At 40.8% G+C, this 15651-nt stretch overlaps 1 non-coding gene across 1 annotated transcript; it reads left to right on the top strand.

The window, feature by feature from the left end:
• Positions 1-10736: 10736 nt before the first annotated feature.
• LOC120262715 lies at positions 10737-10843 on the top strand. The gene has a single exon (XR_005536971.1). It is a non-coding gene; the product is annotated as a small nucleolar RNA R71 (small nucleolar RNA).
• Positions 10844-15651: the final 4808 nt, after the last annotated feature.

The raw sequence follows: 15651 nt of genomic DNA, 5'->3' as shown, positions 1-15651 counted from the left end.
TTCACATTTGTTCACTCCAAGACTTCATCAACAAAGTACAATCCTGATCTACTTTGGCTTCTTTCTTTCATATATGGCTTCACAACCCTTCATGCATGAAAGTTCATAAATACACATGTATTAGCGCTAAAATGTGATAAAAGTAATGCTCATCGTAAGAACAGAATACTTGGTATTACTAATACATAAGCACTTATCAACCCTAATACTATGTTTTCTTTTTGAAATGTCTTCTATTTTCCGGTTTTGAATCAAAACCCTTATCCTATGTCTTCCTTTCATAATCTTTCCTATTTTTCAATCAAAACCCTAATCTTATGTTTTCTTTTCAGAATGTCTCCTATTTTTATATTTTTTCATCAAAACCCTAATCCAATGTTTTCATTTCTTAATGTCTCCTATTTTTGAATCTAAATAACAATCCTATGTTTTCTTTTCGGAATGTGTCCTATTTTTTAATCAAAACCCTAATCCTATGTTTTTTTTTTGAAATGTCTAATACTTTTCAGTTTTGAACCATAACACAAATCCTACGTTTTGGTTTTGAAATGTCTCTTATTTTTCAACCAAACCCCTAATCCTATGTTTCCTTTCCGAATGTCTCCTAATTTCCACTTTTCAATCAAAAACATAATTCTAAGTTTTCTTTTCAAAATGTTTTTTATTTTTGAATCAAAACCCTAATTCTATATTTTCTTTGAGGAATGTCTCCTACTCTTCATTTTTGAATCAAATACAAATGCTATGTTTGCTTTAGGGAATGCCTCATATTATTCATTTTTGAATCAAAACCCAAAGGCTCTGTTTGTTTTTGAAATGTCTCCTATTTTCAGTTTTGAAACTATGTTTTTTTTTCGAAATGTCTCCTATTTTTTGGTTTTAAATCAAAGCCTGAATGCTATGTTTTCTTTTCAGAACATCTTCTACTTTTCGGTTTTGAATAAACCCCTAATCTTATGACCTCCTTTCAGAATATCTCTTTTTTTTTAAATGAAAACCCTAGTGTTGTGTTTTCTTTTTGGAATGTCTCTAATTTTTTCACTCAAAACCCTATTCCTATGTTTTCTTTTCAGAATGCCTCCTATTTTTCGCATTAGAATCAAAATCATAATCCTATTCTTTATTTTTGGTATGTGCCATATTTTTGAATCAAAACAATCATCCTATGTTTCCTTGTCACAATGTCTCCTATATATTGATGAAAACAATAATCCTATGTATTCCTTTCTAAAATGTCTCCTATTTATTGGTTTTTAATCAAAATTATAATCCTATGGTTTCTTTTCAGAATGTCTCCTATTTATTGGTTTTGAATCAAAACCCTAATCCAATGTTTTTTTTCGGAATACCTTCTATTTCTAATCAAAATCCTAATCCTAATTTTTCTTTTTGTAATGTCTCATATTTTTCAAATCAAAACCCTGATCCTATGTTTTGTTTTCTTGATGTCTCCTAATTTTTACTTTTCAATCAAAAACCTAATCGTAAGTTTTATTTTCGGAATGCCTTCTATTTTTGTATCAAAAAGCTAATCCTATGGTTTTTTTTCTCAATGTCTCGTAATTTTTCGGTTTTGAATCAAACCCAAATGTTACGTTTTCTTTTCGGAATGTCTCCTTTATTTTGGAATCAAAACCCTAATCCTATGTTTTCTTCTTAGAATGTCACCTTTTTTTTTGGTTTTGAATCAAATTACTAATCCTATGTTTTCTTTCTAGAACGTCTCCTATTTTTTAATCAAAACCTTAATTTTATATTTTTATTTTCGAAATGTCTCCTATTTTTCAATCAAAACCATAATCATATGTTTTATTTTCGCAATGTCTCCTAATTTTTTCTTTTCAATAAAAAAAAATAATCCTAAGTTTTCTTATCAAAATATCTTCTATTTTTGAATAAAAATCCTAATCCAATATTTTCTTTTCAGAATGTCTCTTATTTTTAGTTTTGAATCAAAACCCAAATGTTATCTTTCCTTTTCAGAATGCCTCCTATTTATCAATCAAAACAATAATCCTTTGTTTCTTCTTTTCGGAACGTCTTCTATTTTTTGGGTTTGAATCAAAACCTTAATCTTATGTCTTCCTTTTATAATGTCTTCTATTTTTCAATAAAAACCCTAATCTTATGTTTTCTATTTGGAATGTCTCCTATTTTTCAATTTTCTATCAACAGACTAGTCCAATGATGAAAGGTCTCCTATTTTGTAATCAAAACACTAATCTTATGTTTTATTTTTGGAATATCTTCTATTTTTGAATCAAAACCCTAATCTTATGCCATTTTTTTTTCTAAATGTCTCCTATATTTTGGTTTTGAATTATGACTCTAATCCTATGTTATTGATAAGTGCTTGTGTATAAGTAATATGAAGTATACTTTTTCTTACATTGAGCATCACTTTTATTAGATTTTATAGCTCAATCGTGTGTATTTGTACTCTTTTGTGCATTTAGGGTTGTGTAGACAAGTTTGGAAGAAATGAAGCAAAAGTAGATCGTGAACGCAATTGTTGATGGAATTCTTATACAGAACAAGGGTCAAGGCACAAGTTCTGATCAAAGACATATGGGTGTGTGCCAACCTCCAAAATGCTAAAGTGAATATACAAATTGGAGGGGCTCAAAGGTAGTCACACTCATGTGTTCCAACTTATGTAACATTTCCAAGAGCTTCATCAATGTTTATTACTTGAAGACCCGACGTGATCTACCGCTTGGTTGTCTGCAGAACTTGGAGGCCTCGATGAAGAGATGAATTCTGGAGTATTTTGGCAAAATTCTGCAGCATTTACTGCAACAAAATCACTATAGTAGTTACTATTCATAGCGCGCAGGAAAACACAACCTGGAAATCCACACGCCAGGCGTGGAAATTCTACATGGGCATGTGGATGCCGATTTTAGCCCTATAAATACCATTTTGAGAGTTTTATTTGGGGATCTTCTTCCTATCGTTCGCCTATCTTTTGTGAAGAGTGTGGCTAGGGTTTGGAGAGGCTTTTGCTGGGTTTTAGGAGAGTTTCTATAGCATTCGACATCGAGTTTCTTTGGAGGAGAGCTATTGGGGAAACTTTTGTCGGCATTGATTTGGTGAGGTATCCCCTAGGTTTGACAAGGGAACCTTTGGAAAAATGAGGCAGATCCTCAAGACCATCGATGCGGACGACAAGGGGTATTTTTTATTGATTGCTTACTTACACTTTTGATTTCATTGTTGATTTTGTATTCCTCAATGGAGAGCTAAACCCCTAGTGGGTGCTTGGACTTGTGACACGTCTGTATATGCGTGTACACCGCAAGTGCACGGGTGTCGCAGTAATAATCCCAGAAGAGTGGGTATCATATCCACAGAGAGTAGGGAATAAAGACACTTAAATTGTTTCTTAACTAATGCGGAAGATGATTAGTGGTATGTGTGACAAGATTTAATTCTCAAGAGTAAAAATAATAAGAAAGAGAGCACAAGTAAAGGAGTAGGCAAGGCAATCGATAAAGATGGGATTCCCCAATATTGTTTCGCATAGGACAATCATTTCAAGTGCAAGAAACCTCTATTATGCTTCCTAATTAATGTAATAGTGAGTTGTGGAAATCCTTAATTGCATAGCCCCAAATCTAAGGTTGACCATGCCTAACTCTATACATGTCCTGGAGGAGAAATCGAACAATCTCAACACCTCGCACTCATATAGAATTGCAATGTGCTCTAGGGATTCCAAATGATAAACCCTATTCCTATGTATAGACCTAACCCTTTGGTCCTGGTGAAAGATCCCTAGCCACAATTAAGCCCTAGATGCTAAAATCAATTCAACGCTTCACTCCATTGCACTCGAAACTAAACCCCAGCGGAAGGCCATCCCTTAGCCCATTCACTCTACTATGGCCGCAAAGAACTCTTGGAATGTGGAGGTAGGATAGATCACACAGGAGGGTAAAGGGGATGCTCCGTTACCTCTCGACTCACCCTCTCAACCCTCTCCAATCTAGCTTTGTCTAACTCTCATGGTGTGTCACTCACTCACAAGAGTTACCAAGAAGAACTCTCAACCCTAGTGTCACTCTAGGGGAATATTCATACAATCAAGCATACGAGATTGGAATTCACAATAAACACCAATTAATTGAAAGCATAATAAAGAGATTCAATGAAACGAATACATCCCAGGGTTCACAAATACCCAAGTACCCACTAGGGGTTTAGCTCTCCATGGAGCTAGATAAAATCAATAAAATCGAATGTAAAAACAAAGCATCCATAGAAAAACCCCTCATTAGTCGTGGTGATGGTCTTGTGGAGAGTCCTCTACTTGACGCAAGGGTCCCTTTGTTCGTCCTAGGATACACCTCGCCGGATCGGTGCCGACGAAAGCTTTCCCACTAACCTACTTACAAATGGTGCGTGATGTCAGAGTCATAGAACCTCTCCAAAAACCTAGCCAATACCTCTCAAAACCCTAACCGCAACCCTCTCTCAAGTTGGGGAAAAGATGGAGAAAAGAATACTGAAATCGGGGCTGAAATCGGCTTTTAAAGGGCTGGAATCGGGGATCCACAGGCCATTGTGAGCGCCCCTGTTGATTTTCCACACGCCCGTGTGGATCCTCTGTTTTCCTATTTTTCTCGGCCGGTTATGAACAGTACTGGCATAGTGTTTTGCTACAATTTTGCTACAGTACCCTACTACAGTACCTGCCCGAAATACTCCCAAACCCATGCTTTCATCGAGGTAACACAAACGGGTACACGTTTACGTCGTGGATCGCTTTGCTTCTTCAATAACGGACATGTTGGTGGAGATCTTGTTCTATAAGCACAAGTCAGAATGCTTGAATGTGACTACTCTTGTGCCCCTCCAAATAGTTTTACTAACTTGAATACGAGGAGGTTGGCACACATTCCCGCATCTCGAACCCGACCTATGTCTTCGTGTTTGAACCTTAGCAAGATTTCCTCCAAATTGGTGCATTTACAATCCACATTGGCTTTTTACTTTCATATTCGGCCTCACAACCCTACCTGTATGAAAGTAACATAAATACACACATATTAGCATTAAAACCCGAGAAAAGTAATGCTTAACACAAGAAAAGAACACTTCGTATTCTTGTCGCACAAGCACTTATCAAACTCCCCCACACTTAAGCTTCTGCTTGTCCTCAAACAAAAAATTAAAACATTAAAGCACAGACGAAAGAAATATTGGAACTGCTTGGCCTTAGGTTCACCAAAGCATACAAAGAGTGCATTCTATAAGTACAGGAAATTTCAACACTAAATACGAAAAATCAATGATCTAACTAAAAACTTGAATCAAAAAGGCGACAAACCCGAAATCGTGTAAATGTGTGAACTCACTCAACTCGATCCAAAGTATACTCCTCAAAGTTCTATGTATAAGGGACTTATTTATCTATAAAAGGTAACAAAAATTCAAAAAGGGTAGTAGCTTCACACATCCTCTAAGGTAGCCCTTTCCTAAGCGACCGCTAAGGTGGCTTTCACACTTTCGAGGTGGTAGCTCTTTCTACCGGGGTGGTAGCTTTCACACATCCCATAAGATAGCTCTTTCTCTCATTATGGCATAACTAGTATCCGACTTATGAGAGTAGCTTCATACATCATAGGCGGTAGCTCTTTCCACCCAACAAGCACAACTAAACAACAAAACTATTTTGTTCTTTCTTTTCATTTTTTTTTCAGAATTAATGCAAGAAACAACTAAAACTAGTCCCTTATACACCAAACATGAGTTTCCAACAGGGTTCAAAGAGTGAGTAGTGCAACAAGTGTCAATCGGGCAAAAATTCCTAGAAATTCAAGCAAAAACTAAAGCATGAAAATATTCATTGTTAAAGATTTTCCTAAACTGAAGAATACAATCAATGCAACTAAGGTGAACCACCATTGGCTATGTGAGCATGTATATTAATGTATATCAATCAAAACTAGTACTTTTGAGTGTTGTTCCAACGGGTGCTGAGAAGGAGAGGCCTAGAGTATATAAAAGATAAGAAAATGAATACAACTCGAGATACAAAATGAAAATAAGCTCAGAAGGAGAGGCCTTTCTGAGTATACAAGTCCAAAATAAAATGTGGAAATAAAAGATGAGGAAAATAAAATCAAGTGTCGATGTCGCACTTTGGATCCTCTACTACGCTGGGGCTAGATCAAAGGGTGCTGGTGGAGGTGGTAAAGGAGATGCTAGCGGAGCTGAGGGGGTCAGAGGAGTCCTCGGCCGCAGGACAAATGACGAGCCAACGTCTCGCTCTAAGCTTTGTCGTAATATGTCGAAACGTGCCATGAACTCCGTATACTGTGCAGCCTGCACAGCCCTAATATCGGCAATCTCTGCTCAGGCCTCCGTTATATCTGTCCATATCATCCCCACAGCACTCTACAGCCTCTCAAAGCGATCCTGGGCTCGAGATGGTGAAAACATGCGCACGGGCGGTGGGTCCTCTGTCACCGGAGGTACCTCGGTCTCTATAGGTGCTGACTGAGGCTCGGGGGCAGGCTGGGAGCCTCGGCATCATTACCCTCCTCCTCGGCTATCTCTGGGGTCGGTAGAACCAGAGCATAAACCCCTGTCTGAACCCTATGGACCATGCCCATCAATCTCATCGTCTTTAGCCTCAGGGGCGCAGGTATATTCTTCTTCTCGGCCACGCGAATGGCGCTCAAGAGACCCATACCCAGAGCTAATCTCGTAATGTATGGACCCAAGAAAATCGCTCCCAATCTGGCATATTGTCTCTGATGTCGAATGTACCCTAGATGGATTGGTGTGCGCTGCATCATCGAATACAAGTACAAAAGCTCCTGCTGGCTCAGAACACCAGTGCTATCACCACGACCATTCATCGACCTGCTCATAATGGCATGTAGATATCGGTACGCAAGTCGGGAAAGGTACGTGGCCTTGGACACCCCCGGCTCATACTAGCCCTAACCACATAATGCTCTGTAAGCCCTCTGAGGGGTCAGAGCTCCAGGATAATCTGTCGGTAACTAAGAGTACTCCTCAGTGTCTGTAAATGCCTCCTCGTACAAGCTGAGCCGTACTGAAAATAGAGTGATACTCAGACTATAGTGATATCCAAATGCTCTGAACTGAACTATGTCGAGGTCATCAAATCTCGTATAGGATCTATCGAACTCGAATGTCGACAGAACCTCCAGTATAAGCTCCCGGATGGCTGGCTCTCTAATCGATAATAACTACCTCCAACCACCCACTGACACGAGATCCTCGACCTCATCAGCTAACTCATCTTCCTGCTGCAAATCTCTCAATATACTCATGTCCAAGAACCGAGTCTGTCTGAACCGAAGTCTCAACAAAAGCTCAAAACGAGCCTGATGATCAGGGATAGTGAATCTCATGCTCTCGGACCTAGGGGACGACTCTCGTGGTCACTTATCAGCTTGGTTCTTTGACCTGGGTGCTATAGTCTGCAAAAATTGAAAGAGAATTGATCAAACAAGTTAATTCAACATAGCTACAGAAATCCACTCGGTCGTGCGGAATTTCCGCATGCCCGTGTGGATCTACGGGACGTGAACAAACGCACGACCGCACTTTAAACTCCACAATTGCACCACTACAATGCTTTTACTTCATTCTAAATATAAATAATCATTCTAATTGAAGAAACAAAGCATTATAGACTAGTTTCATCGATGAAAATCATGAATTTGTGAAGGAAATCAAAGATAGGGCTTACCGTCAAGTTGAGATGAGAAAGCTTTGAAAACGGCCGGAAAACCAAGTAAAATCCTTCCAAATCGGTGATATGAGGTCAGGAAACAATGTAGAAGTGCTCTCAGACAACCGGAGGATATTAGGGTAAAGAGGAACAATAATCCTTTTAAAAGGACTCGTGCCTCTTGAAGTTTTGTACATCTGCACGGGTGTGTGGAAATTACACACTCCCGTGTACCTCCACAAGAAAGCTTCACAGGGGAAGGTACACGCCCTTGTGTGCTCTCGGGAAAACACTCAATGCCTCTGAATGCGAATACATAGGCGTGTGAAAAATACCCACGCCCGTGTGCCTGGCCTAGAGAGGCAGCCGCAAGCCCCTGTGGCTGCTCTAGACATCTGAGAAAACTCGCTAAGTGTTTCGCACGCCCGTGTGGAAATTCCACACGGGTGTGGGCCTTCACTAGCCCAACTCACAGGGCAAGCGCACACCCCTGTGACTTCTTGACATGAAGAGAGCTCCTCTGCAGAGACTCGTACGGTCATACAAAAATTACCCACGCCCATACGATCTTCACAAGGTCGCCCACAGGGGCGAGTCCACGCCCCTGTGTGCTTTCGGGAAAGTCTGCCAATCACTGCAGGACTTCACACGCCCGTGCAAAAATTACCCACAGGCATACAAGGATTGCATGGTCGTTCACAGGGGCAAGTCCACGCCTCTGTGCCTTCTCTGGATGAGCTCACAATACAAAACCACGGGCGTGTGTTAATTCCACACGCCGTGTGTTTTCTTTGGATGCCTTAGAAAATTTTGCAGACTCTACAGAAAATTTTCTGAACATGTTTACATAATCAGAGCCTGCCCCAATATGCAATTTATACCTGTGAAAAACATGAAAAATAGCTCAAACGACCAAAACTTCGCCAAATTCACATAAAACGCATGATGAACTTGAAAACTCAAGATAAAAACACAGCAGAAATATAAAACATCAAGATACCAACACTCAACAATTTATTTAAGCAACACTAAACTACCAAATTAAGAAAATAGTAAACACTTGGGTTGCCTCCCAAGAAGCGCTTGTTTAACGTCACTTAGCTTGACGTACCTTGTCTTACCTCACGGGGGCTCATAGATGAAAGTTTCCCTCTTACCCATGGCTTGAAAACATGATGAGCAAAATCTCTTGAGGGTAGAGGTTGAATTGTCGGGCTTGGGACTACCTAGCAATGATTCACCCAGTTTGTTCAGTTCACGCATATCTCCAACAGCCTTGGAGCATTTCTGGTGGTGTCTCCTAGCCCTCTTTAATTTCCAGAGCACCTTCTTCAAGATCCCCGTGGTAGATGGTACTTATTCCATCGAACTAAGCATCATGATCTCTTCATTGTCCTCATCTTGGTCGAACAAGCCTTCGTACGGATCCGGATTGAACATTTCCTGTATGTATTCATCAACAATCTCATCAGTAGCATCTAGAAAATACAAAGTATCATCAAAATCAAGAGAATGCTGCATGGCTTCAGCAAGGCGATATGTGAGTTTGTCATCTCCAACTCTCAAAGTTAGCTCTCTACAGTCCATTTCAATCAATGCCTTGGAAGTCCCCAAAAATGGCCTCCCAAGTATCAAGGGTACATCCACATCCTCAACCGGAAAAATGTACTTGTCCACCTTGACAAGCACGTCCTCGATGATGCCTCTCGGATGTCTCACCGTTTGGTCCGACAATTGCAAAGTCATCCGAGTAGGTCTAGGCTCGCCCAAGCCTAGCTTTTGAAAGAAGGTGTATGGCAAGACGTTGATGCTAGCCCCTAAATCCGCCAATGCGATTTCTTCACCTAGATTGCTGATATTACATGGAATGATGAAGCTTCCCGGGTCTTTCTTCTTGTTCGGCATGTTCTTTTGCAAGACCGCCAAGCAAGACGCATCTAAAATCACTGAAGCACTCTCCTCCAATTTTCTCTTGTTGGTCAACAAGTCCTTTAAGAATTTGGCATACATAGCATTTGGGCCAATGCCTCAACAAAAGGAATATTGATGTGGAGTTGCTTGAACAAACTCAGGAACTTTTTGTACTGTTCATCCTCTTGGTCATTCTTCAATCTAGAGGGATAAGGGATCCTTGGCTTGAAAGGTGGAGGTGCCACCTCCTTCTCTTTGCTTGTTCCCTCTTCAACCTCTATAACCTCGGGTGCATGCTCATTTGGCTTCTCACTCGGAAGCCTACCATCGACCTCATGACCACTTCTCAAAGTGATCACCGTCACATACTCTCTAGGGTTGGTCTCGGTATTACTCGGCAAACTTCCATGTGGCCTTTCCGATAAGGACTTCGCAATCTGCCCCACTTGATTTTCAAGATTATGTAAGGAGGCGGTATGGTTGTGAAGTGTAGCCTCAATTGATTCAAACCTTGTATTTGATGATTGCACAAACCTAGTTAAGGCCTTCTCCATATCGGTCATTCGGGTCTCCAAACCTGAAACTTTGTTTTCCACATTTGGGCCTTGTTGTTGGAAACCCAGTGGCCCCATGGCCTTTTGTGGACCTTTGTTTCTCCATAAGAAATTGGGATGATTCTTCCAACCCGTATTGTAGGTATTGCTGTATGGGTTCCCTTGAGTCCTCATGCTATTACCTAAAAAATTGACGTTCTCAACCCCAGATGCATCACCAATAGATATCGGGCAATCGGAGGAAGCATGTCCTCCACCACACCCGGTGCAAGTAATCACGGTCGCTACTCGGTTCGAAGTTAGAAGATCTAACTTCTCACTCAATGATTCCACTTGAGCCGCCAACGAAAGTCACTGCATCTATCTCATGGAGACCGGCCACCTTTTTCTTCTCCCTAGCATTCCATTGGTAGCTGTTTAACCCTATTTCTTCAATTAATTAACGGGCCTCACCGAGGGTCTTCCTACCTAAGGTACCTCCTATTGTCGCATCCAAGAGTTTCCTTGTACTCGGATTCAGACAATTATAAAAGGTCTGAACAATCATGCACTCCAGGAATCCGTGTTGCGGGCACTTTCTCAAGAGCTCCTTGAACCTTTCCCACATCTCAAATAGAGACTCCAATTCCAATTGTACAAAGGATGAGATCTCATTACTAAGATTTGCAGATTTTTCGGGAGGGAAATAACAGACAAGAAAAGCTACTACCATCTCCTCCCATTTGGTAATTGATGCTCTAGGTAATGAGTGTAGCCATTGCTTCGCTCTCCCTTTCAAGGAAAATGGGAAAGCCCTCAACTTGATGGCATCATCCGTTATCCCCATTTATCTTTAGCATATCAGACACCTCGAGAAAGTTCTCTATATGACTGTTTGGATCCTCATCGGCAAAACAATTGATCTGCGCGGATTGCTGCAACATATGGATGAATGCCGGCTTTAGCTCGAAGTTCTGAGTTGTAATTGGGGGACGCTGACACGTCCGAATATGCGTGTACACCGCAAGTGCATGGGTGTCGAAGTAATAATCCCAGATGAGTGGGTACCGTATCCACAGAGCGTAGGGAATAAAGACACTTAAATTATTTCTTAACTAATGCGGAAGATGAATAGTGATATGTGTGACAAGATTTAATTCTCGAGAGTAAAAATAGTAAGAAAGAGAGCACAAGTAAAGGAGAAAGTAAGGCAATCAATAAAGATGGGGTACTCGGGTATTGTTCCGCCTAGGACAATCATTTCAAGTGCAAGAAACCTATATTATGCTTCCTAATTAATGCAATAGTGAGTCGTGGAAATCCTTGATTGCATAGTCCCAGATCTAAGGTCAACCATGCCTAACTCTATACATGTCCCGGAGGAGAAATCAAACAATCTCAACACCTCGCACTCGTATAGAATTGGAATGAGCTTTAGGGACTCCAAATGATAAATCCTATTCCTATGTATAGACCTAACCCTTTGGTCCAGGTGAAAGATCCCTAGCCACAATTAAGCCCTAGATGCTAAAATCACTTCAACGCTTCACTCCGTTGCACACGCAACTAAGCCCAGCGGAGGTCATCCCTTAGCCCATTCACTCTACTATGACCATAAAGAACTCTTGGAACATGGAGGTAGGATAGATCATACCAGAGGGGAAAGCGGATGCTCCGCAACCTCTCGACTTACCCTCTCAACCCTCTCCAATCTAGCTTTGTCTAACTCTCATGGTGTGTCACTAACTCACAAGAGTTACAAAGAAGAACTCTCAACCCTAGTGTTACTCTAGAGGAGTATTCATATAATCAAGCATACAAGATTAGAACTCACAATAAACATCAATTAATTGAAAGCATTATAAAGAGATTCAATGATACGAATACATCCTAGGGTTCACAAATACCCAAGTACCCACTAGGGGTTTAGCTCTCCATGGAGCTAGATACAATCAATGAAATCAAATGTAAAAATAAAGCATCAATAGAAAACCCCCTCATTAGTCATGGTGATGGTCTTGTGGAGAGTCCTCTAATCGTCACAAGGGTCCCTTTGTCCGGCCTAGGATACACCTCGCCGAATCGGTACCGACGAAAGCTCTCCCACTAACCTTCTTCCAATGGCGCGTAATGTCGGAGCCATAGAACCTCCCCAAAGCCCTAGCCAATACCTCTCAAAAACCTTGCCGCAATCCTCTCTCAAGATGAGGAAAAGATAGAGAAAAGAATGCTGAAATTGGCTTTTAAAGGACTGGAATCGGGAATCCACACTCCCGTGTGAGCGCCCCTTTGGATTTTTCACACAGGCATATGGAATTTCTACACGCCCGTGTGGATTCTCTGTTTTCCAATTTTCTCGGCCGGTTGTGAACATTGCTGGAACAGTATTCTTGCTACAGTTTTCTACAGTACCCTACTACAATACAGGCCCAAAATACTCCCGAATCCATGCTTTCATCGAGGTAATGCAAGCGGGCACACGTTTACATCATGGATCTCTTTGCTTCTTCAATAACGGACATGTTGGTGGAGATCTTGTTTTATATGCACAAGTCAGAATGCTTGAATGTGACTGCCCTTGTGCCCCTCCAAATGGTTATACTAACTTGAATACGAGGAGGTTGGCACACATTCCCGCATCTTGAACCCGATATGTGTCTTCGCGTTTGAACCTTAGCAAGATTTCCGCCAAATTCATGCATTTACGACCCACATTGGCTTCTTTCTTTCATATTCGGCTTCACAACCCTACCTGCATGAAAGTAACATAACTGCACACATATTAGCGTTAAAACCCAAGAAAAGTAATGCTCAAACACAAGGAAAGAACACTTCGCATTCTTATCGCACAAGCACTTATCAGATGCACAATGCTCGATTGTGCCCCCAATACTGAAGGTCTTAAATAATCGGATAATGTCCATTGCTTCTCATTCTGTTCTGCCAAGTTTTCAGATTCTTCTACTTCCAAATCAGCTAGATTAGACTGTTCTTGCACAGGTTCTTTCCCTCTTCTTCTAAGTGTACGTTTGAGCTCGGAATCTCCTTCAATCAATATGGAGGGATTCCCTTGGGTCATAACCTGGAGCTGCACCAAAAGAAAAGAAACAAAATAAGAATTATGATAGAATAAGAAAATATGAAATAGAATGAATAAATGAATAGCTAAGAAAAACAAAGTGCAAAGCATCTCTAAACGCCTACTCCCTGACAACAGCGCCAAAAACTTAACACGTCTGTATATGCGTGTACACCGCAAGTGCACGGTTATCGAAGTAATAATCCCAGATGAGTGGATATCATATCCACAGAGAGTAGGGAATAAAGACACATAAATTATTTCTTAACTAATGCAGAAGATGATTAGTGGTATGTGTGACAAGATTCAATTCTCAAGAGTAAAAATAACAAGAAAGAGAGCACAAGTAAAGGAGTAGGTAGGGCAATTGATAAAGATGGGGTTTCCGGATATTGTTCCACCAAGGACAATTGTTTCAAGTGTAAGAAACCTCTATTATGCTTCCTAATTAATGCAATAGTGAGTCATGGAAATCCTTAATTGCATAGCCCCAAATCTAAGGTCAACCATGCCTAACTCTATACATGTCCCGGGGGAGAAATCGAATAATCTCAACACCTCGCACTTGTATAGAATTGCAATGAGCTCTAGGGATTCCAAATGATAAACCATATTCCTATGCATAGAGCTAACCCTTTGGCCCAGGTGAAAGATCCCTAGCCACAGTTAAGCCCTAGATGCTAAAATCACTTCAACGCTTCACTCCGTTGCACTCGCTACTACGCCCCTGCGGAAGGTCATCCCTTACCCCAATCACTCTACTATGACCGCAAAGAACTCTTGGAATGTGGAGGTAGGATAGATCACACCGGAGGAGAAAGGGGATGCTCCACTACCTCTCAAAACCCTAGCCACAGCCCTTCTCTCAAGTTGGGGAAAAGATGGAGAAAAGAATACAAAAATCGGGGTTGAAATCAGTTTTTAAAGGGCTGAAATCGGGGATCCACATGCCCGTGTCAGCGCCCCTATGGATTTTTCACACGGGCGTGTGGAATTTCCACATTCCCGTGTGGATCCTCTGTTTTCCTATTTTTCTCGGCCAGCTGTGAACAGTGTTGCTGCAGTTTTGCTATAGTACCCTACTACAGTACCGGCCCGAAATACTCCCAAATCCATGCTTTCATCGAGGTAACACAAACGGGCACACGTTTACGTCGTGGATCGCTTTACTTCTTCAATAACGGACATGTTGGTGGAGATCTATATGCACAAGTTGGAATGCTTGAATGTGACTGCCCTTGTGCCCCTCCAAATAGTTATACTAACTTGAATACAAGGAGGTTGGCACACATTCCCGTATCTCGAACCCGACCTATGTCTTCGCGTTTGAACCTTAGCAAGATTTTCTCCAAATTGGTGCATTGACGACCCACATTGGTTTCTTACTTTCATATTTGGCCTCACAACCCTACCTACATGAAAGTAACATAAATACAAACATATTAGCGTTAAAACCCGAGAAAAGTAATGCTCAACACAATGAAAGAACACTTTGTATTCTTATCGCACAAGCACTTATCAACTTGTAAACCCAAGGATAATTTTGTTTCATTGACTCTTATTATGTTTCCTCTAATTGATGTTTTAATTGAGTTTCAATATTGTCTGCTTGTTGATTTTATTCTCCCTTAGAATAACACTAGGGTTAAGAATCTATCTATGTAATCCTATGAAGGGGTGACAACTTCATTAGATTAGACATAACGAGATTGAATAGCGTTGAGAGGGTGAATCAAGATGTAACAGAATGTCCCCTTTCTCCTCTGGCGTGATTTATCCTATCTCCATGTTCCAAGAATTCTTTGCAGCCATGATAGAGTGAAGTGGTAAGAGACAAACTCCACTGGGGCTTAGTTGCACAAGCAACAGAGTGAAGTGTTGAAGTGATCCTTAGTGCTGGGCCTTGATCATAACTAGTGATCTTACGCCTGGACCAAACGGTTAGATCTACATTAGGGAATAGGGTTTATCACTTGGAATCCCTAGAGCTTTAAGCAATCCTACACAGTGTGAGAAGTCGAGAGTATCCCTTTCTGCAGGGGTATAGTGTAAAGGACTAGTCCCAGTTGACCTTAGGTTTGGCACAGTGTGTCTTTTGATTTCCACGACTCATTAAAATTCAATTAGGAGACATAATATTAGCCTTGCACTTCAAACAATAGTCCAAGTGTTAGCATTGTCCGAGTACCCCATTTTACCATCAATATCTCTTCTTAATTCTCTTGCATGTTCTCTCTCCTATTTTACTTTTCTTTGTATCGATTTCTTTGAATCAACATCACAAATTGGTTTTCACTTTAGCTGCATAGCAATACTTGTGATTCTAAGCAACTATTCCCAGTGGATTAGACTACCCACTCACCAGGGTATTTTATTACTTTGACGACCCGTGCACTTGCGATGTGTTAAGTTTT

This window comes from Dioscorea cayenensis, chromosome 5 (genome assembly GCF_009730915.1).
Source record: "Dioscorea cayenensis subsp. rotundata cultivar TDr96_F1 chromosome 5, TDr96_F1_v2_PseudoChromosome.rev07_lg8_w22 25.fasta, whole genome shotgun sequence".
In the NCBI taxonomy this organism is placed as follows: domain Eukaryota; kingdom Viridiplantae; phylum Streptophyta; class Magnoliopsida; order Dioscoreales; family Dioscoreaceae; genus Dioscorea; species Dioscorea cayenensis.
The sequence above is the reverse complement of the archived record's forward strand: the minus strand, read 5'-3'. Positions and strand labels throughout refer to the sequence as shown.